Source organism: Hyaena hyaena, unplaced genomic scaffold, assembly GCF_003009895.1.
Source record: "Hyaena hyaena isolate Hyena2069 unplaced genomic scaffold, ASM300989v1 scaffold_186, whole genome shotgun sequence".
In the NCBI taxonomy this organism is placed as follows: Eukaryota; Metazoa; Chordata; class Mammalia; order Carnivora; family Hyaenidae; genus Hyaena; species Hyaena hyaena.
The window spans coordinates 232,212-255,008 of NW_024080818.1; the positions used below are offsets into that span (position 1 = coordinate 232,212).

The 22,797-nt window shown below is 40.5% G+C and overlaps 2 protein-coding genes across 2 annotated transcripts in view; one reads left to right on the forward strand and one right to left on the reverse strand.

Annotated features, from left to right (window-relative positions):
* MED12L (mediator complex subunit 12L) overlaps positions 1 to 22,797 on the reverse strand; it is a 324,782-nt gene that overhangs the window by 131,191 nt on the left and 170,794 nt on the right. The window lies entirely within an intron of this gene.
* P2RY14 (purinergic receptor P2Y14) overlaps positions 14,076 to 22,797 on the forward strand; it is a 55,220-nt gene continuing 46,498 nt past the window's right edge. The window contains exon 1 of the mRNA XM_039241003.1: positions 14,076 to 14,145. The gene's annotated coding sequence lies outside the window, so the exon portion shown is untranslated. The remainder of the gene's footprint in view (positions 14,146 to 22,797) is intronic.

A 22,797-nucleotide genomic window follows, 5' to 3' on the forward strand; every position in this document is an offset into this window, starting at 1 on the left:
CTCCACTGTATGACAACTTCCAGTTGAAAACCTCAAAATGACATTACCCCCTTCACTGCAATTGTGTATGCTGGTCCCCTAATGTGCCTGGTCATGACAGAATCATCCAAAATACTAAAAACCTACCATCTTTAATAGCATCAGATGCTTCCATTTAGCATTTTGGAATTAACAAACACTTCTCTACCCAAAAGCTTATTCAATCCTCTAATTCAGACCTCAATTCTAACAGGACTTTAAAATATTTTCAATCCCATTTTAATGTTTCTAAAATAAGACCTCTGTATAGTCAGTGGGCACATTAAAGTGATGCTTTTATTCTCTAACATGATCTTAGTAAGTCAATGGGACACCTTAACACACTGGATTTGGAAAATAAATGGCAAGAGAACCCTTTTCTACTATTTTAGAAAGTCATGTTACAGAAAACATCAAAATTATCATGGTTCTACTTTATGTCAATGCCAATACTGTGGCCACAAAAATTACTTCCCAGGCCAACCAAGAATGAATTATCTACATTAGTTACATAAATATCAATAGGAATAATACAAAATATTGTGCTAGAATCAGAAATTAATACAAAATAGTACACTAATATTGAATAAAACAAGAATCCTATTTGGCCTTTTTAAAAAATTAATTGATAATCTTAAAATAATTTGAAGTCTAAAATTTCTTACATAAAGTTTCAGGATCATATTCAGTATTTCAGGATTCTCTTAGGCTGCAGTAAGTAACATAGTTAATTCGCCTTTTATGCAGATAGGAAACATATTCAGAGAATTTGTGAAAACAAATTTTTCTATAATTCCTAAAAGTAATATTCAAGAGACTGATCTTGTTGGAAATCTTCCGATGTGTGTATTACTAACTCTGTTATATCCATTAAACTCTTCACATGACTCAATTCTCATTTTCAGATAGTATACCAGGAATTGGTTTCTCAGTGAAACCATCAAGGCAATGGTCACTATGAAAATCTATAAAATCACATTAAATCACTAAGGCAAAATTGTATCTGTGATTGCACACACACCCATGCACCAAAGACAGCACAGCCTCAACAGCAAGAAATTTATAATCACCATGAGGAAATGTGATCTACTAGGAAAAAATAAAGAAAAGGGATATATTATAGAAGAAAATCAGAAAAAAAAAAAAAAGAACAAATTAAAGTTTGGGAATCACTTCACTTTTATAAATAATGGTTTTCCCTCACACTAAACACCATTAAGACAATAGCTGAGAAATGAATAAATAGTTACTAGGGATATATCACCTTAAAAAAAATTGTGCAACAGGATTATTTAAAATAATCGTTCAATTGAAAAGGTGCTCAACATCTTTCATCATCAGGGGGGTGTACAACAAAAGGACAAAGAGGTATCACCTCACACCTGTCAGAATGGCTAAAATAAAAAACACAAGAAACAACAGATGTTTGCAAGGATGTGGAAAGAAAGAAGCCCTCTTGCACTGTTGGTGGGAAGGCAAACTGGTGCAGCCGCTGTGGGAACCAGTATGGAGCTTCCTTTAAAAATTAAAAATAGAACTACTTTATGATCCAGGAGTTGCACTACTGGGTATTTACATCAAAAACATAAAAATACTAATTCAAAGAGATAAATGCACCCCTATATCTATTGCAACATCATTTACAACAGCTGAATTATGGCAACAGCTCAAGTGTCCATCAAGAGATGAATAAAGAAGATGTGGTATACACAAAGTAATATTAATCAGCCATAAAAACAACAAAATCTTACCATTTGCAACAATAAGCATAAGCTACCGGAGACTATAAAGCTAAGTGAAATAAGTGAGTCAGAGAAAGACAAATACCTATGATCTCACTCATATGTGGAATTTAAGAAACAAACTGAATGAGCATAAGAAAAAAGAGAGACATCCAGGACAAGAAACAGACTCTTAACTATATAGAACAAACCAACTATTACCAGAAGGGAGGTGGCTGGCAGGATGAGGGACATAGGGTATAATGGTTTAAAGAGTATACTATCAGGGTGCCTGGGTGGCTCAGTCGGTTAACCGTCGGACTTCGGCTCAGGTCATGATCTCATGGTTCATGGGTTCAAGCCTATGTTGGGCTCTGTGCTGACAACTAGCTCAGATCCTGGAGACTGTTTCAGATTCTCCCCCTCTCTCTAACCCTCCCCAGCTCACGCTGTCTCTCTCTCCCTCTCAGAAATAAATAAAACATTTTTTAAAAAATAAGGAGTTTACTATCATGATGAAAAATAAAATAATCTTTCAATATCCATAAAAGAATTCAAAAGCAAATATTTAAGGTCAATAGTTTCTAATTTCAACGTAACACAAGCATCTAGTAGATGCAATTATTTAACTCCCCCCCCAGCCCTCTAGCACCATCTAGCGGTTAAAATTCATGAAACAGCAGAACAAAACCTGTGTTCTATATACAGCCAGGTATAAAAAGGGCCTGACCTTTCCCTACAGTCTTCCTTCAGCATCTTTAGTGCTATGGACATGCATGCACACACCACAACAAAAGTCCCAGAGCTGCCTAGAAAAATGTACAATGGAAATGTCTGAAAAGAGTAACTGAGACCAATAAGAAGTTGTCCTACAGATGTAAAAAGGACAACAGTAAATAGTAAAAGACACATGAATTTCACAGGGGAAAAAATACAAAAATTGACCATTCTTTCCTAACATACAGAAAAATTTTTAATTAAGCATAATCTTTCTATAGTTTCAAAAGTACAATAAATCCTATTAGAGTGGAAGTGGAAGAAATAAAACCTGTTAAAAATTTTAATTTATTAAGAAACTCATGTTATTCAAATGGCAACTTACATTTCGAATATTCTTAAGTTTATCTTATAAACCACAATAAGAAATCATCTAAAATGGCAAAAATGGTATAATATAACTCTTAGAACACATACTCTCTTTTTCTTCTCATTCGAAAATTGAAGACATGGACTTAAGTTGGAAATTCATTTATTTCAAGCAACTTCATAGGCAAGCATTCTAAATGTCAGGAAAGTGGCCAATTTCTCTCTGAATGAGGCTGGAGAATACCCAGTGGCTACAGTCGGGGCAGTCTCCACGGCATCTCTCAGAAGTGAGCCTCATGTCTGACTGAATCAGCCTAACTTACGAGCAAGGGACCAGAATAGTCACCAGATTTCCCAGAGCTTTCTGCTCCATGTCTGAGTTTAAATGTCATAAACGAGGCTTTCCAAACACTCTGGACTTGTTTGCCTACACACATATGCTGACAAGCACATAGAATGTGTAACCAGAGCTCATGGATTTAGTATAATGTATGTGACTCAGTCCCTTAACCAGTGATAGTTTTCTAAAATCACATTGCACCAAATACTGAGACAAAACAATAGCAACGATAACAACTCCAAATTTGACAAACTGGCCTTCTGGGTAGTATTGCCTGCACTGAGAACCCAGATCCAGGATCCTGAAACATCAGTGGACAGAGAGAATATGCCCAGGGTTTCAAATAATATAAAAACCCAAGTTACTAGATACCAATAAGCCCTAAACAAATTTGGGAGGGAGACAGTATTAGTCATAAATAATAAGGCAATTTTTTTTAGTCCCACTTCTTCAAAATGACAAAACAATAAAAAGAGTGACTCCTATGGAGTCTATATGCAAGCTTCATTAGATGCCTATTTTGAGGGTGCCCGGGCAGCTCAGTCGGTTGAGCATCGGACGTCAGCTCAGGTCATGATCTTCTGATTCGGGAGTTTGAGCCCTGCGTTGGGCTCTGTGCTGACAACTCAGTGCCTGAAGCCTGCTTCAGATTCTGTCTCCCTCTCTCTCTGCCCCTCCTCTGCTCACACGTGCTCTCTCTCTCTCTCTCTCTCAAAAATAAATAAACATTAAAAAAATAAAGGCACCCTACCCTTAAACATGGTTAACAGCACCACCGTCCACCCAGGCACCTAAACTAGAAATCTGAGTCACCCTACAAACCCCTCTTTCCCTCACTACCATTAACAACCCAGCACTCAGTTCTGCCAATCCACCCTCAAATACCGACGGTCCAGACTCTGGCCCAGCTGGCCCTGCACTCAGCATAGCTGAGACCCAGAGGGAGGCTGTGTGGTCTTAGAGACAAGCAAAGACTTGGGAGTGGGAAGAAAATAAGCCAACTGCCAGGACTCTAAACTAACGGCATTACTGCTTGAGGCCTTAAGTTTTCTGCTTCTTCCCAGTCCCTTGCAAACTCTTTTCTAGTACTTTTAGCACTGAATGGTTACTTTTTTTTAGAGTTTATTTATTTATTTTGAGAGAGAACAAAGAAGGGAAGGGCAGAGAGAAAGCGGAAATACCGACCAAGCTCTGTGCTTTTCAGCACAGGGCCCAACATGGGGCTCAATCTCACAAACTTTGAGATCACAACCTGAGCCAAAATCAAGTCTGAAACTCAACCAATTGAGTCACCCAGGTGCCCCAACACTGAATAATTATTTTCTAACGAAATAAAATAACTAACATTATTGGGCACTACTCCCTATGCACCAAGCACTATTGTTAGTCCTAAATCCACCCATTTCATCCTCCAAAAACAGGGAAGCCCTAGCATTACCCTCATGTTAGCAATGAAGAGGTTCAATAATATTCCCAAAGTCACATGGTTGAAAAAAGCGGTTTCTGGGGTCCAGACTGCGACAGTTTAACTCCAGAAGCTGAGGTCGTAATCCTTACTCGATACTGAAATGAAGTACCTCGAAGCTACTACTGATACTACCGAAAGCATTGCTAATTATTTATGCTACCAAATGAAATTGACAGAAATAAACTCCATCAATACTGCAAATAAAGCTGGGTTTTAAGTTAATAAGGTCTCTCAACCAAAGCTCCAATAATTTCTCTAATAAACATAAGAATAATACTCACTATTAAGGGAATGTTTACTGAACCCAATCAGTCATGCTTATTTGATCATTTCATTTTCTTATAATTTTTTTAAATTTTTAATGTTTCTTTTTGAGAGACAGAGAGCATGCGAGCGGGCGCATGCGCGCGCACACACACGCCCACGCCCACGCCCACGCGCGCGAGTGGGGGAGGGGCAGAGAGAGGGAGGCAGGGAATCCAAAGCAGACTCTGTGATGTCATCCCTAAGCCTGACATGGGGCTTGAACACACAAACTATGAGATCACGACCTGAGCCAAAGTCACATGCTTAACCAACTGAGCCACCCAGGTGCCTCCATTTTCTTATGACATAAGACTCACTATCAAAACCTGGATACTTTTGAGAGTGAACGTGTCACTTATGGAGCTGGCACAACAGGTGTACACAGGGACACTGTGGGCAAACCAGGACATGTGGCCCCCACGCTAGCAACACATAATTTGCGTCTACATTATGGTTTTGTTACTAATAAAATAAGCAGCTTAAGACAAGGAAAAAGAACTCAAGGGATCCAGTCGTCACGTCAACAAGAAGCTTCTTCCACCTAGTTTATTACCAAAAACTGACCCCCTAGAGGCTGGATTAGCAGCTATTCAACAAAAACTCTCTAATGGATGCTCCGTGGGAGTGTGGATGACCGTTTCTAGGTTAGGATTCGTTCCTAGCACTTCTGCGTAATGCCTACCCCAATGGAGTACTTCTGTGTGCTTCTGCTTCCTGAAGGAACACATTATCTAATTCTAGTCTCAGTTCTTTCCATCCTCCACAGCAAAACCACCATGGATCTTTCCTAGCACTATCTACGATTAAGAACAAAGTGTATGATCCGGAGAATTTGGACACCTTTTAGAGCTGGAGGCTGCCTTTGCCACCTTCAGGCACGGGCTTTGGTGGAGACACTACACAAAAACCAGCTGCTCGGAAGGCAGAGCCACAAGAGGGCCCAGGTGTCAGCTAACTCCGCAGCAGGATTAGACAGACGCCACCTGCAGGAAGTCTGTGACGCTTCTGAAAGAGGCTGATGAAGCCCCACCCAGTTCAAGCTGAACATAGTGGTTCCGCACTAGCCTTCCAGTCATGATTGAGTCACACAAGCCTGACCACATGACCTCATTTAACACGCCTAGCGATCCTTGAGCATCACAGGGTAGCAGCAAGGCAAAGCCCAGAAACTTGGCCACGTCAACTCTTTGTTAGGATTAGGCCGAATGGTCCATACAAAGCAGCGGGAGAATCACTGTTGTGCTCACATTATTAACTAAAGAGATAGGCAACTCTACAGCATGAATTGCCAAAAACCACAGAGAATTTCTCATTCCTGCTGCCGGGGAAATTAAATTGCCTGGGACAACCCCACAATCCTCACACAATCAAGAAGGACAAACAAGTGTGCTTAGCTAACATCAGCATGCTGGACGGAGAAAATTGATACTGCACACTTTCAGGTGTGCCTACTCTTTGGGTGAAAACTGGAAAAAAGAAACTGCATGTGACCACCCACAACACTTCCTCTGACTTCAGTTAACCTCAAATTCTCTGAAGACTACCCACAAAGCCTTCCCTTAAACTGGCTATGGTGGGTTCCTCCCACACACATCACACACAGCATGAGCAAGTGCAATCTGTTTATCAGAACTCTGGGAAAGTTTATCTAACAGAAATGAAGTAATTCTCTACATTCTTAAGTCTCATTCCTGCTCAATGATTCCACTCACATGATTTCTCAAGTCTCCTTTTCCTAACTTGTTCTAACAATTTTCTAAAGAGCTGAGCAGATAGAGCACTAAATACATGGTGTTAGAAATCCTCTCAATTACCTGACCTGAGATGAATCGATATGCAGATCGGGGGCTCAGAAACCCACAAAAAGGAGTTCAAAAATGTGCAAATCCAAGTGCTAACACAATGCCCCTGGGATAATACTATTTAAAAACAGTCACAGTCCTTGTTTTATATTAATTACCTACAGAATCAGAGCATCCTGTAAGGACAGTCTCAGCCTCCCCATATTTTAGTAACACACATTCACTCAACAAGCACTTCTGAGAACCTACTATGGTAGTGGGCACTGGACAATCCAAACAACCAGCAAGTACAGCCACAGCCCCTGCTAGCTGGGTGAGTTTTAAAAACACAGGCCACATGGGATAAATACTAACACCACTGAGGTATCAGGGACACTTCCAGGAAAGTAACGATTGAGAGAGGTCTTAAGGGCAGATGGGAGCAGTATGATGATTATCAGAAATGTTACACTGCAGAAAAGCAGAGATGTGGGGTGGGGTGGAATCCCTCTTCTACTTCCTCATTATCTTTCCAAGATACACAGAGAAGAGGAAATAGAAGAGGAAATATATGCACTGAAGTTGTTGGTTTTTTGAACAGTTAAAATTCTCAATGTTGATTCTTTGCTACTAACATCAACTGAAAATTCATTCCTTCTGATTTTTAAGGTTAAACATAATCTAACAGCAGCAACACAGAAAATCTATTTAAGCATTTCAACTAATTGGGACAAGGTATTCAACACGTGACTCACCATTAGAGCTACCCCACAGTGAGGTTTTGTAGAGTACCTACAAAATACGGAAATACTGTATATATCAGTACATGTTATAAAATGTCACTTCTGTCATCCTACCAGAAGGTGGACATATTGTACCAAAAGACTGTTTCTCCATCATAATTCTCAGATAAACCTAAGTACACAAGTGCCATCGAGTTCACTCATTTCAAGAAGTTAAAAAACTAACAAAAGACGTGCTTTAAAATAAAACTGACTAAGTAGGTTTTAATGGCATAATTCCTACCACTCCACCACCCTAAATCAATGTGCTGGCTTGCGCAGGACTTAATGCTTCATGTAGAGAAACACAAAAAAGGCATCTCTGTACTCAGTTTTCAGGTTATACTTTTTAAAGCGTATCATCCATCATTTTACTACAAAACACAAAAAATTCACTCCATCCTCGATTGTGACCTCCTCAGCATAAGAGTTAGGACCCTCCACATTGTGGCCCACTCCACCTTTGCTGACTTTCCATCCACAGTACGCTCGCTGTCACCTTGTTTTTGAATCCCAGATTGAAATTCACCCGAATGTGTAAGTAAGAATCATTTAGAAAGAACCAAAGACCATCTCTTTCACAGAGAACTATTTCCAAACCCACTTCCTTTAAATAACTCTGTAAATTCATATAATGTATAGGGCCTTGTACTAACATCCTCTGTAATTCTTATCTCAATAGATTTCTCAATGTCCAGTAGAATCCTGCATCTATTCACACACCCAACATGTACACACTTGCCTGCAAAAACTTTTAATTTTTTTTTAATGTTTATTTATTCTTGAGAGAGAGAAACAGAGTATGAGCGGGGAGGGGCAAAGAGAGAGGGAGACAGAATCCAAAGCAGGATCCAGGTTTCGAACAGAGCCCAACTCAGGGCTCGAACTCACTAACTATGAGATCATGACTGAAGCCGAAGTCAGATGCTCAACCGACTGAGCCACCCAGGTGCCCTAACGTTTTTTATTTTTTTATGATACAACTTACCCAGCAAATAGCTGTTATGGTTAAAATAAATTCACTGAAAATGTTCTTACTGGGGCACCTGGGTGGCTCAGTTTGTTGAGCGTCCAACCTTACCTCAGGTCAAGATCTCGTGGTTCATGAGTTTGAGCCCCGCATCGGGCTCTGTGCTGACAGCTCAAAGCCTGGAGCTTGCTTTGGATTTCTGTGTCTCCCTCTCTCTCTGCCCCTCCCCAACTCATGCTGTCTCTCTGTCTCTTTCTCTTTTTCATACTTATCTAAGGGCCAATCAATATGGACTACATGAATTATGGAATACTAAAGAGCTATGAAAAAAGAACAAGGAATTTCTATACCAGGCTAATTTAAGTCCTCAAGACAGCAAGCTGAGTAAAAGTACACTAGTGTGTCTTACCATCCAATGAAGAAAATCTAATATAAAGCACTAACAATAAAGTTGTTTTTGTACTTAAGTAAAGATTTTGGGATAAGGAACAAAATAGGACATTTCTAGAACCAAGAAGAAAGAAAATCAACTTTTAAGGGCAGTTGATAACAAGTTGGATGGAAACTGACTGGAAACAATAACAGACGTATTTGGGGATTACGTTAAACCCACTCTATTTGTAGTATGAATACACAAGGGATATTTATATATAACCATTCTTAGTACTGAAAAGGCAAAGTTCAGGCTGGAAACAGTGTTGGAGAAAGGAAATGTAAGTGTGTCTGTGAACATGTGGTGGTGGGAGTAGCCATCGTCTTGGGGATATGTGAAGAGTTCTGAGGAAACGATTAATCAGGATGAAATCATAGACAACTTAAATCATAGGATTCCACAACAGTTAAGTGGGAAGGGGATGCAGGAACACAGAATTATACAGCATAAATCAAACAGCACAGAAGAAAACACTTTATCTGTTTTTGATGGTTAAGAATCCTGAAAGCAAGGAACATGACCTGTACCTATTTATTATGTTATTATTAATATGATCATTATTTTTTATTTTGTATTGAGCCTGGTATCAAGTGTTGGGTAACACTTATTATGTGTGTTGATAACATAACAAATAACTAATTTTAAAAATACATAAAGATGTGATCAATAGTTTGTCAGGATAAAACATTTTTGCAAACTTTAATAAGACAGTTATTTCAAATTCCAAGAGAGAAAAACATATACAAGATCATCTTCACATTTAAGTATATCCAATGCCCAGGATGCACTCCTGCGCTGAAAAACGGCTGAGTCATCCACAAATATGCCCACATTTCCCAGAACTCCACGTTCTGGGACAGCTAGGGCCTGTTTTCAAAACCTGGGTGACAAGGTGAGGTGTGCAGAAAAAGGAAAACTCCACTCCTAAGACTTCCCTGCTAAGAAGAGAGAGTAAGAACAGACAGTGTGAGAGCAAACTTGCATCATTCCATTCCATCCAGTTGAGGAAAAAACTGATGAGAGAAGTGATCTGAGATATAAAACTCTAAGAATATAAATATAAAACATAAAAGGCCTCAGGAGAAGTCCGACAACATTGTTTTTGTTGCATAAGCCTCCTTTCAATATCCTTCCTTCCTCCTTGGGTTTCACCTCATCTTTGCCTGCTCTAGTCTTACTCTCTCACCATGGCTATGAATGCTCACCTCATTAACACCACCTTCCGGATACTCTGATCATCAAACGCTCTGCTCTCAGGGCACACCTCTGCAAGTGTGTCCAAAGCCAGAGCAACAACTGATAAGGGCACCCCAGCAGCTGGAGTGAGCTGAACAGAAAAACAGTTTGGGAGTACATCTGCCCAGAAGATGAAAGTTCCTCTAATTGTTATATGATCAGAGGCTCCAAAACAGGAAGGCAGGGATGCTCACACTTGGCCACATTTCAGAATTACCAGAATACATTTGAAAATATAGATTCCTAAGCCAAAAACACAAGAATTCTGGTTTGGTTTATTTGGGGGAAGGGTCTTGGAATTTGCATTTTTAAAGCTCACCAGGTCATGAAGATGGCCAGTCAGATATATAAACAAACAATGACTTTAAAAGAGTCATAACTGGGGTGCCTGGGTGGCTTAGTCGGTTAAGCGTCCGACTTTCGCTTAGGTCACGATCTCGCGGTTCGTGGGTTCGAGCCCTGCGTCGGGCTCTGTGCTGACTGCCAGCTCAGAGCCTGGAGCCTATTTCGGAGTCTGTGTCTCCCTCTCTCTCTGACCCTCCCCTGCTCACGCTGTCTCTCTCTCTCCTAGAAATAAATAAAAATAAAAAAAATTTTTTTAAAAAAATAAATAAATAAAAGAGTCACAACTGGGGTGTCTGGGTGGTTTGGTCAATAGCACATCCCACTTCAGCTCAGGTCATGATCTCACGATTTGTGAGTTCTTCTGAGTGGGAGCCCCACATCAGGCTCTGTGCTGACAGCTCAGAGCCTGAAGCCTGCTTCACTTTCTGTGTCTCCCTCTCGGACACTTCCCCACCCACACTTGTCTCTCTCTCCCCTCTCAAAAACAAACATTAAAAAAAAAAGTCAAAACTGCTCAAAGTCCCTACGTAAGCAGAGAGCAGAGGACAGTCCAGAGGCCTGGGGCAGCAGGGTAGGGGGTAGGGGGAGTAGCAGATCCAGTATTTCTTCCAACAGTCTCTCAACCAAGGAAAGATGAATCACAAGACCCGGCCTTGCCGCCATCAGTCAGGTTCCATGGGCCCAGAACTCTACCAAGTCAGACAATCTGTCTTGACACATGCAGTCTTAAGAGAACGAGATAAACAGATAACTCACCAAGTTCTTCTTGGACGCTTACATGTTCATCTTCCCCCAATTCCAAGCCCTACCCTCTGCCTCTACTGCGTGCCCTGGCACCAGGAGTCTGCCAATCTGCCTGCCGTCACTCTCTTTACGTTCCTCATCTCACACTAAAATGCTGTGTGATTACAATCAGCAGTTTTTGATGAGAATATACACTTTTCTTGTGTTCCCAACATGGACTGTCCCAGTGTACCCAACTCTCAGACCCTTCGTGAATTCACGAATCTGTGTTCAGTGTTCATCTGGTTCTAAGAGACACCCACAGGCCTGGGTCAGGAATCCTCAACTGTGGCTCTCAAGACTAGCTGCGAAGACCAGCACTGATACCTCCTGGCTTGGAAAACTTAAGTTTGCTGAGGCTCTATCTCCTGGGGTTTTTTTCTTTCCATAAAAACAGGCATGGTCACCCCTCAAATGGTTCTCATGGGAATTGGCTGTAAAAGGATCTAATACAAAGAAAGTGCTCCTGAACAGTGTTTGTGAGTGTGTACATAGGTTTGATCTAACCTTTGGCAGCGAATATTCCCTTTGAGTTCCCAGCTGTCCCCTCCATGCCATCTTGCCCTGCTACCTGCCAATGCAAGTAGAGACAAATGCCACACACGGGCTTCCCACAAGCCAAATACAGCATACAGTCAGGTTTTGCTTAGGTGTACATCAATCTGAAAAGTCTTTTATTTAGAAAACAACAAGCAAAACTGGGGCAGACCTAAAAGTACAGTGAAGAGCAACAGCTCTATGAACTGCTCTAGTGGAGTCCAAATCCCAGCTCTGAGAACTGTGGAACCTTACTGAGGACTGCTGTGCCTCAGTTTCCTCAACTGTTAAGAAAAAGGGTGGGGGAGAGAATCGGGACAGAGCCCACCCAGCTCACAGAGCTGTGAGGACTCAGTGAGTTAAAACACATGAAGTATTTAGAACAGCATAAGCTCGGCACTGGCTCATCCACAGAGGAGAGAACACCGGCCCCTGACAAGCTCCGGGCCATGGCAGCTGACCCCGTGGGTGGTGTCTCTGCGTCACAATTCCTTCATCCCTCTGGGGCTTAGACACCATTCCCCTCACTTTCCTAGACTACCAGCCATCACATGACCGCATATATAGGGTTATCTCCTTGGCCTTTGCAAGACCTGGTACCAGGAAGAACACAAGCAGCTCCAGTGAATTTAACTTCATTTCCTCCCAGTCACACTCAGTAACAGGTATGCAGAGCACTCCATGGCGATTACAGGAAGCCTTCGAGAGCAAGGGGACAATTAATGGGTGCTCCTGAGACCAGAAGAATAAACAGTGCCTCCAGCTATAAATCAGCGAAGTCTTGAGAGCTGCAGCTAAGAGACTGTTCATGCCAAATCATCCATTTAATCAGTGGCATGTTTACATCTGACGGGCACTGCAGTGCACCCGGTACTAATAACCAGGCTCTGAAGGCTAGTCCCTACTTCCATGTATTTCCCCACCACTTCCCATTCAGCTGAAGCCAATGGAGCCGGAGCCCACCTGCCCATGGACGTTCTTAGTGCCAGCAGTCCAGGCGGTGGCAGGCACTGCATGGGCCCCGACTAACACAGAAGAATGGATCCCTCACACAGACCATAGCGGGCAGTCTCCCTATACCATCTGTGGGTCCCCTGGGGCCTCTGCTCAGAGTATGAAGGACCCATCGTTTGTGAGGCAAAAAAATAAGAAGCCGTGCTCACGAGGAAAGAAACCTGGGTCTGAGTCACAGCTCCCTGTGCAGGGTCTGGAACACTGCTTACCAGTACATACACAGTATCTAGAACAGCACCTGGTTTATCAGAAGTGTAATAAGTGCTAACATTTATTGAGACAGCTATAGTACACACTTCTTAGGCAAACCTAACTTTATGAGTGAAACCATGAGCCCATAATCTGGCAACCTGAGTGGACACACCTGATGTGTAAGCATCTTATAAAGGGCATTAGAGGTCATGGTTTTCTTTCTTTCTTACCCGGTGCTGAGTCACACCTTGATAAGGCCTTCAACCCAAACTGTGCATGCTTCTCAATCTAACTGCACACTCTCATTTGATAGGAAAGGTACTGGAGCATTCTTGTGAACGTGACAAATCATACCATGTAACTTGAACTAAAAAATATGAAGTGGGTCCTGCCCTGCACTTTCACTACAAAACAAACGAAGCAAATCGTTACCAAATGAGGAGGCCATCTGAAGTACTACTCCTGATCTGTCAGTAATACTATAATACAGAAAAACTAATGTGGAGAAAAAGGGACAATGGCAGCACCTCTTATCTAACACATGTGGCTTCTGATGTCAAAAATGCTTACTTACTCAAATGCTAATTCTGCATTTCCAGGTAGCCCCAGTTACTACCTATGTGTGAGCAGCTATTTACACTGGGTGGCTGTCGACAAGTTCCTCCGACCAGGGTATTTAAGAGAACCCTGCTTAGCATAACACCCCGGCTGCCACTGGGTCCTATCGCAAGTTGATTTGGCCAAGTGTAAGAAAAAAAACCTATTTAGGTTGTTGCCTAAATATTCATTTGCCGAATGATGTGGTGATATTGAAAAAAATAGAAAATTTCAAGGGGCGGGGGAAGCCAAGCTTCTTTTGGATCACTGAAGGAAAAGACATTAACACGGAGGCCAGCCTGACACCCACAGAGATCCAAACATCTCTCTCACTTCCATTTCCTGGCAGCAGCTGACCGACCAACTCAACTGTAACAGGAGACTCATTATGTTGCAGTTTCTGTCAAGTTCCTGATTTTCATCTGTTCTTCAAGACGAGCAAGAGCCCTTCGTGTGACAGCCTTTATGTGAAGTGTATACTGAGACATATTCTGAAATGAACGCTGTTTGACTCACAGACCACGGGCTGCAGGCAGGTAAGGAAACAGCTTTTCTGTGAGATAACGTGAGCACATATGAATGCCTTAGGAGAACAGAAATGATCTGTGAGCTGGGTGGCAGCAATACCTGTGCTACCACTGGAGGAGGACATTCTTAGTAAGTCACTTATTATTTATTATTTGAGAACTATAATTGGTTGCTAAGGGGTTACATTTGCTCATACTGAGTTTGGGATCCAAACTGGACACTTTATCATTGATGACTACTTAGGATTTCCAATTTGGGCTATTCTGTGAAGAAGATGTATCAAAGAGAGTGCCTAAAAGGTATTCATCCAGGACAAACTTTTTTTTTTTTTTGGAATTTTTTTATAGTTTATTTATTTTTGAGACAGAGGATGGATGGAGGAAGGGTAGAGAGAGAGACATACACAGAATCTGAAACAGGCTCCAGGCTCTGAGCTGTCAGCACGGAACCCGACACAGGGCTTAAACTTACGAACCACGAGATCATGGCCTGAGCCAAAGTTGAACACTTAGCCCCCTGAGCCACGCAAGTGCCCCCAGGACAAACATTTTTAAAGGTTATAAAAGTATATCAAAATTGCCTCTAAGAACTACGCAATCAATTATTACTATACTTACAAGTCAGTGTGTATGTTTCTTTGTACTTGCACGAGTCCACAGATATATAGTTAGTTATTACCTATATGGACATACACTGATAAGGATAAAAGCCTTTGTCTTTGTTGGTATTGGTATAGCTTAATCCTACTAGTGTCTAGTAAGATATTTATTTGCTTTTAGAGTCATAAGCTACAAAAACACCTGTGCATAGCAAAAATTTCAGTTAATACACTACTTATTATGGTTTATGACTAATCACCGAAGTTATTTCAAATATTTTAAACATTATGAATTTAAATTACACACAGAGGAATTTAAAATTCACACAGGGGAATTCCACAACGTGAGCATATTCAACCAATCTCATGCAATCCATCTAATCCAGAAATATATTTAAGTTTTTATTTATTGAGAGAGAGAGCGAGCAAGCAAGCAGGGGAAGGGCAGGGAGAGAGGGAGACAAAATTCCAAGCAAGGTCCATGCTATCAGCAAGGAGCCAGATGTAGGGCTGGATCCCATAAACCTAGAGATCACAACCTGAGCCGAAATCAAGAGTTCAGTGGTCAACTGACTGAGCCACTTAGGCACCCCCAGAAATAATTTTTTTAAAGTACACCTAATCCTATGGAGAAAATGAATCAAAAATCACACTGGTTTAAAAAAAAAAAAACAAGCCCACACACATTGTAGTTCATATATTCTTCTTGTTAAGACAGACTTGAAAACAGGGGCGCCTGTGTGGCTTAGTTGGTTAAGCGTCTGACTTTCACTTAGGTCATGATCTCATGGTTCGTGGGTTCGAGCCCCACGTCGGGCTCTGTGCTGACTGCCAGCTTGGAGCCTGGAGCCTGTTTCAGTCTGTGACTCCCTCTCTCTCTGACCCTCCCCTGCTCATGCTGTCTCTCTCTCTCTCTCCTAGAAATAAATAAAACATAAAAAAAAAAAAATTTTTTTTTAAAAAAAAAGACAGACTTGAAAACAATTTTAGTACTAAAACACTTAAATATCCCTGATAAGTTTAAAAAAAAAATGAAAGAATATGTATTCACCCTAAAATACCAGAGAAATATAATTTTATCTTGAGCATGTAAGTTATATACTTCAATAAAACTATAAACACATAATAATCGTATGCACAAACATAAACAAATGGTTACATACACATAAACTGTAAGTTATTGCATCCATTATAGTGTGCTACAGAAGAAATGAGGACACACCTAGATACTCACAGCATGAAGACACACTAAGGGGAAATGGGCAAGTTGTGGGAAGAGAATTACCATTTGCTGAGATGTTATAGTGCCCATTTCACACTTGAAGAAACAGGTAGAGAGCACTAACTACCCTGAAGAAGACCACTCAGCTGATCTCACCATGAGCCTGAGCTCCCTGAGCACATGTGAGGCACCTGTACTCCATTCATGGCAGCTCCCAGAGACCACAGGGTTTCAATCAGCCCAACCTTACCACTGCCCACACTTGCTCCCTCCCCTTCCACTGCACCCCACCCAATCACCAATCAGCAGGTGCTAAAATCCTCAACTACTTCCATCCTCAACGATGTATTTGGAGGATAGTACTTTTTAAATTATGTTTCTTAATGTTTAGTTTTTGAGGGAGAGAGCACAAGCAAGAGAGAGGCAGTGAAAGGGGAGGGAACAGAGGATCTGAAGCAAGGAGCTGACCACATACAGCAGGGAACTCCGTGTGGGGCTCAAACTCACAAACTGATCAAGAGATCAAGACACCACGACCTCAGCTGAATGAGGTCAGATGCTCAACCAACTGAGCTACTCTGGCACCCCTGGAATATAGTATTTATAATTCTCTGGCTATAACAATGCTCAACCTAGTATCAGGCACACATCTTAGGGGGGAAGTTATACTTAAAACATAAATTAAAACCATCCCTGCCATCTTTAAACAGAATACAATGGGGAGGGGGAGCAGCAATAGAAAAATAAAGTTGCTCTTGAGGCTCCTGGGTGGCTCAGTTAGTTGAATATCTGACTTTGGTTCAGGTCATGATCTCATGAGTTCAAGTCCTGCACTGGGCTCTCTCCTGTCTGCAAAGATCTGGCTTTGGTTCCTGTTTCCCTCTTTCTCTGCCCCTCCCCCACTAGCACATGTGCACAAGCTCACTCGCCCGCGTTCTCTAATAATAAACTTGAAAAAAAAATTTTAATAAACGTTAAAAGAAAAAAAGAAAGTCTCTCAAAGTCCGAAGAATGAGGGTGGGGGTGCCACATTAAAACAGCTATTGAGTATACTAGGTAGCAAGTTACTAAGTAAATACCGTTTAAGAGGCCAGGCTGCCAAGCTCCCGGAGTCCCATTCCCTGATGTAATACTGATAACATCCATACAAAACTGCTATGGGACTGAATTAGATCATGTATGTAAAGTCTTTAACACAGTAAGACAAGAAGCATTGAGTAAATATGGGCTGACACCATTTTGTGAAGGCCTCAAAGTAGATATATATGTAATTATATATAACACCATTGGAAAACAGAAGAAGGGGGGATGGAAGGACAGAGGGAAGAAAGAAGAAAAAAAAACAGTCAAGGTTATTTCCCACTAGATCTAAGATGCTTCTGAAGTCAAGTGCAAAACAGGAATATTACTGCCTCTAGAGTTAATTTAGGTGTTAAAACTTCCTAGGCCGATGCGTTTTATGGCAAGATACCAGGAGTCACATTTATTACATCTGATTTCAGCATTTCCTTGAAAGTTAGCTGTCTCAACCTGCCAGCATGAGCAGTCTCTGGACAGGCAAAACAGACCAGTCCAGAGATAACAGGGTGGAGTCAACACAAACTTACTCTGCCACCTTCCTCATGGGTATCTGCACTTGCAGAAGATTGTCTGACAGAGGACGATGGGACAGTAAGGAGAGTTTCTTTCAATGAAAATTGCACCATCAGCGCAATCACCAGTGAATTTGTTTAGATATGCAAATTTTTTATCCCAGAACTACTGAATTATGAAACTGTGGGAGTGAAGATTAGCAATCTGTGTTTTAACAAGCCCTTTAGGTGATTTTGTGCACATTCAATTTTGAATTCCGGTAGGTAAAATGACCATACATCCTGGCACAGGGTCAAGCATGTATACTTCCTACTTAAGTGACCTAGTTTGGACAGTAAATTATATGGTCATCCTCACATTTCAGACTGGACACTATAAAGAGTGGGCTCTATTTACTACTTGGGATTTCAAATTAGCTTCAAGTCTGCTACCACATTATGGTAATGAACCCAACAAGTCTCTGAATGCTGAAAAATGCATTGCCCCAAGAAGTCTAGAGGGCAAGGCTAGAGAAACCCATTGCAATAGAGGTATCCTTCTTTGTCAAAAAATTAAACACTAACAAACTATATAAAATTCCCAGCTTCCTGAGTACTATATAGGATCAAGTTCCCTCCATCAGGTCTTTAAAAATTTTTTAGTGATATCTTCTGGCTCCCACACAGGGAGTTTTTTCTTCTACCAACTAGCACCCTAGAAAAGTACAAACCTAAAAGGTAACTTACTAGCCTCATTTTTATCATAATAACTTAGCTATATTAATTCCCAGAAAAACCAAGTTTACCACAAAGCTTCCCAATCACCCATTCTTTTAAAGGCAAAGTTAAATGTTGGTTATATGCTTTTGGATATGATCAATTTTTGACTCCTTTGAAATCTTTTGTCTTTACACAGTCTGAATCAAATGGCTGGTTTTTTATTCCACTCTGAAGCCTTCCAGCTGTTGTTTCTGAAAAGCATCAAAGGGCTCAGACACCATGTTCTGACCCTTCATTTCTCAGATAAGAAAATAAACATAGAAGGACAGTCGCTTCTATTCAATTACGTACCATCTGTTGTTAAACTCAAGACGTCAAAGAGAAAAATGATCAGCTATTTGGCAGCTCAGGCTTGGTGCAAAGGAGACTGTGTACTTTGGTGTAGTCATTTGAATAGAAAATCTGATTCTCAATTTTTCAGGATCACATACACTGATTTTCATGTAATCACTAGACTGTAACAGCAATTTACACCAAGCAGACCTGCCATATGTCAAGTTCTCCTTTACTGCAGGGGAGATACCTGGCTTGGAAGCAAGACTCACCCATGCTTATAGGATCTTCCCAGTGAGTTCAGCCCAAAGGTCAATGGTTGGTAGATAAGCTCACAGAAGGCTTCCCCTAAGGAATGTTTCCATCCTGATACAGAGGGTAAATGAAATCTTCTTCCCATCCTGGACATATTTCAGTCATTCATGCATTCATGCAGTAAAGACTGATTGTGTAACATGTATCCACCATAATTCTATATGATGCTAACAAGTTGGACTACAGCAGACTCCCTGACCTCATGGAGCTTACATTTTATGAACAGGCACCAAGACAAGCCCCGACATCTTCAATGTTACGACAACAATTTTTGGACATATTTTAATGTAATAGATGATACAGACTATATACATTTTTTTAATTTTTTTAACATTTATTTATTTTTGAGAGACAGAGAGAGACAGATCATGAGCAGAGGTGGGGCAGAGAGAGAGGGACACACAGAATTGAAAGCAGGCTCCAGGCTCTGAGCTGTCAGCACAGAGCCCTACATGGGGCTTAAACCCACGAACTGTGAGATCATGACCTGAGCCGAAGTGGGACGCTCAACTGACTGAGCCACCCACGTGGCCCTAGACTATATTTTATTTATTTAATTTTATATTTATTTAATGAAATAGAGCATATAGATTATATTTTAATTTTCTTTATAGAGATGTGAAGTGGACCTGATCTCATCAGAATTCAACCAACATTTATGAACTTGATCCAAATCCATGTCCTAACCCTATTATAAGCTGACAACCCGACATATATGGATGATAAACACAGAATATGGAAAATGATACAAAATTCAGTTAAATATTGTAGGAATTGGCTTTAGCATTTAATATTCTCTTTTTCCTGGCCCTGAAACTGCCTACCTATGTTCCTGCATAAGGACCTCACTGCCTCTTCCCCTACTATAAATATCTCTGCACGCACCATTTTTACAGAAGTGAAAAAAAGGAAGAGAAAAGATATGTTGGAATTTAAAGAAATTCTCAGGGCACCTGGGTGCCTCAGTTGTTTAACTGTCAGACTCTTGGTTTCAGCTCAGGTCATGATCTCATTGTTCATGAGTTTGAGCCCTGCATCAAGCTCCACGCTGACAGCGCAGAACCTGATGAAGATTTTTTCTCTCTCCCTCTCTCTCTACCCTTCCACAGTGTGTGCATGAGCTCTCTTTCTCTCTCAAAATAAATAAACTTTTAAAAAAGGAAGAAGAAAGAAAAGAAAACCTAAAATTTAAGATTAGCTGTCTTGGTATCACTGAATCTATTTAGAGTCAAAGAGCAGCAGCCCTAATCACTAGTGCCATGGAGATTGGTAGTTTGTTAACGACAAAAAAAAAAAAAAAAAAAAGACGAACAAAGTCAGAATCATTATTAGAAAAGGAGATCTCCTTTAAATACATTACTTTAACTTAAAATAAGGTACACCTACTTCATAATCTTTTGGGGTCGTGGCAAGGCTATTTCTTCTGGGTCTGCTAATTTTCCTTCATAAACCAGGACTGTACCATATTGCCAGTCATGTCCACTTTCTTACTTTATTTCAAATACTATGAGAATTTTGAAATTCTTGAGAAGCCATGGGAGTGAAAATAAGTAAGTAAATAAATAAATAAATAAATAACCGAGACGGAGACCAAGACCTAGACTTTTAAACCTTCAAAGGAACAGAGTGTGTCTTAGCCTTATAAGGAAATAGCACAGAGGTTTTCCCACAAATGTTCAGTGACTGATGGCAGTAAGAGGATCTGAACAAAGTAACTGTCCATAGAACATTCTGCCTCACCAGTTTTTATCTAAATCCATCCTTAAACTACCTAAGAAAAGGTGCATGCCATGCTTTCACTAAGAGACGACTTTCACTAAATCCTAAGTCCTCACTTGAAGACTTACCCTAAGTCCTCAAGTCTACAAAACCAAGATATGTAGCATAACAGTTCATGCATTCTTGAATCAGACTGTGCTATTTCAAATCCTGACACCACGCCACTTACTCGGATACCACCCTGATAAAGTTATTCAATAATTCTATGAGTTCCATCATTGATCATGGAAATTAAATGAAGTAATGTGCAAAAAGTATCCAAAGAATGACTAGCATGACATGAGTACAATGTTCACTGATGTCATCACCACCACCTTATTTCTCAGTAACACAGTACAGTGGTTTGATGACTACAAGAACAGTGGAAGCCAAAAAGAGATCATGTGAATTGTAGCTTGTCAAAAGGTCTCTGCTCAGTTCATGTGTCTGTAAAAACAGAATAACATTACTTACTTAAAAATAACTGTTGTAATAGTTATCATAATGCGTGGTATATAGTTGACAATCAAAAAGTATAGCCATTAACATTCATATATACAAATGTAGCAAATCTACATTCCACCAGATGTCCTCTCCTGCACATCTAACAAAACTCTATCCATCCAAAGAATCTTAACCAGCATTTTACTGTGGATTCAGCATTTCACTTGCGGCAGTGGAAGAAAAGCTACCTTCCCTCAAGAAATAATTTTCAGGGGCGCCTGGGTGGCTCAGTCAGTTAAGCGTCCGACTTTGGCTCAGGTCATGATCTCACGGTTCGTGGGTTCAAGCCCCGTGCCGGGCTCTGTGCTGACAGCCAGCTCAGACCCTGGAGCCTGTTTCCAATCCTGTGTCTTCCTCTCTCTTACCCTCCCCTGCTCACGCTGTCTCTCTCTCTCTCTCTCTCTCTCTCAGAAATAAACATAGAAAGAAGGAAGGAAGGAAGGAAGGAAGGAAGGAAGGAAGGAAGGAAGGAAGGAAGGAAGGAAGGAAGGAAGGAAGAAAAAGAAAGAAAGAGGGAAAGAAAATTTTCAGAAGGCACCCACTGAACATATAGGCTACATATAATCTGGGAAAAATTCTGTGCTACACTGTGCGGTTAAAATAGAACGTCAGAAAAAGGAAAGAACATTGTGTGTTGAAGCATGTGGTGGATTTAAGACACAAAACTAAGCTGAATCTTGAAAAAAGAAAATAACATACCAATAGAGGAGTGGGAAATGATATACCGAGTAGGGAAATAACTTCAATTAATATGTTTTTTGACCCCTAAGCATGTCTTCTCTTGATCCCTTGACCTGAGATCTTGATCCTATTTGGAATTATTTTCCCTTCAATGCCCAGTCTCCGGCATTTATCAATTTCCATCGTCAAAACACAATATAAACCATTTCTTGCCTAGAAAGCCTTTCCTGTTTGGCCTGTGTTTTACACCTTTGATTTTTTTTCCCCACTTAATTTAGGTTGCAGTTGAAACTACATACAATAAAATAGAAAGCAATTTTGAAATGTAGATTTAGTGAGTTTTGACCCGAAGTAAACACCACCCCAATCATTATATTTCCATCACAAAAGCTCCTTTATATGCCTCCTTTCCACTTATAGGTGTCTACTTATCTGATTTCTGTCACTAGAACTTAACTGTACCTGTAGTAGAACTTCAGTGAAACATAATCACAGAGTACACACATGTTTTGGGTTGAATTCTTTTGCTCAATTTAAGGTTTTCATATTTATTGTTGGGATCACACTGTTTGGCATATATCATTTCTCCTGATTCCTAAGTGGTATTATGTAAGTAAATCACAATTTCTTTTTTTCATTTTAATCTGTTGAACATTTGAGTCACTTCCAATTTTTGTTTGTTATGAATAGAGCTGCTATGAATACTCTAGTAAAAGTCTTTTTATGGACATATCCTTTCATTTCTCTTAGGTGAATAGCCAAGGAATTAAATTACTAGCTCATGAGCTGTATGTTTAACTGTATTAAAAGTTACCAAAACTGCTTTCCAAAGTAGATTTTCTACTTTATACTCCAAATAAAAATTTTTCCATTTCCTTGAGAACAGTTAGTATTGTCAATTTGGGCATTTTGTTTTTTGGGGATTTGGGTTTTGTTTTGCCATTTTAATGGGTGTAAA